Source organism: Galeopterus variegatus, unplaced genomic scaffold, assembly GCF_000696425.1.
Source record: "Galeopterus variegatus unplaced genomic scaffold, G_variegatus-3.0.2 Scaffold3821, whole genome shotgun sequence".
NCBI lineage: Eukaryota > Metazoa > Chordata > Mammalia > Dermoptera > Cynocephalidae > Galeopterus > Galeopterus variegatus.
In genome coordinates this window covers 228,844-230,402 of record NW_007729932.1, presented here as the reverse complement: position 1 = coordinate 230,402, position 1,559 = coordinate 228,844, and positions in this window count along the sequence as shown.

Below are 1,559 nucleotides of genomic sequence, written 5' to 3'. Positions count from 1 at the left end.
TATGTGTATGTAGACAATTGGCCTGTGCCTCCTTTTATTTATTTATTTATTTAAATTGTGGTAAAATGCACATCACATAAAATTTGCCATTTAAACCATTTTAAGTGTACATTTTAGTGGCATTAATTTCATTCACAATATTGTGCAACCATCACCACTACTTCCAAAACTTTTTTATCCCCCTAAAAAGAAACTCTGTACCCATTAAGCCGTAATCCCTCTTCCCCTTTCCCCCAGCCCCAGATCACCATCTGCTTTTATAAATACAGCTTTATTGGAACACAGCCATGCCTGTTCACTTACATATTGTCTGTGGCTCCTTTCCTGCTACAATGGAGATATTGAGTATTTGGCTCAAAAAGCCTAAAATATTCTGGTACTTTACAGAAAAAGTTTGCCAACTTGACCTAAGTGAAGTGTGTTTGGGGTCCCCAAGACTACCCCAGGTTTGAGGATTTGCTAGGAGGACTCACAGGACTTAGAATGTAGTAGTGTTCACAACTATAATTTTAAAAAACATTTTTAATTGTAAAATACACATAAGAATCACCATCTTGGGCTGGCCAGGTGGCTCAGTTGGCTAGAGCATGGTGCTGATAACACCACAGGTCAAGAGTTCGGATCCCTTTACCAGCTGGCCACCAAAAAAGAAAAAAGAAAAACAGTAAAGAATTACCATCTTAACTCTTTTTAAATGTACAGTTCAGCAGTGTTGAGCACATTCCCACTGTTGTGCAACTATCACCACTGTCCATCTCTAGAACACCACTTTTCATCTTGCAAGACTTAAACATTGTGCCCACTAAACAATAACTCCCCATCTCCCTCCCTCAGCCCTTGGCAACCACCACTTTCTGTCCGTATGAATTTGACAATTCTAGGTACCTCATATAAGTGGAATCATATTTGTCTGTTCATGATTGGCTTCTTTTACCTAGCATAATGTCCTCAAGGTTCNTTGTCAATGGACACGTGGGTTGCTTCTACCTTTTGACTGTTGTGAATAGTGCTGCTATGAATAGGGTGTACAAGAAGCTATGATTTATTGCAGTAAAAGGACACAAAACAGAATCAGCAAAGGGAAAAGGCACATGGGACAAAATCCAGAGAAAACCAAGGAGAAGCTTCCAAGAGTTCCGTCGCAGTGGAGTCACGCAGGACGTGCTTAATTCCCCCAGCAATGAGGTGTAACAGCATGTGTGAAACATTGTCTATCGGGGAAGCTCATTAGACACTCAGTGCCCAGGGTTTTTACTGGGGGCTGCTCACGTAGGCACTCTCTGCTTGGCACGTGCCAAAATTCAAGACTCCCAGAGGGGAAGCCGGTGCTTAGCGTAGTTCATATTATTTGTGTAAACATTTGTGTAAATGAGTCATCCATATTATTTTGGGACAGTTCTAGGGAAAGACACCAGTCAGGAGCAGACCTTTCTAAGAAAAGCAGTCAGGCCTCCTGTGTTCACTCTACTGCACAAAGGGTATACTGGTGTTTATTTTACTGTTCTTTTTTTTTTTTCCTTTTTGTCTTTTTTCGTGTCCGGCAACGGATCGCAACCCTC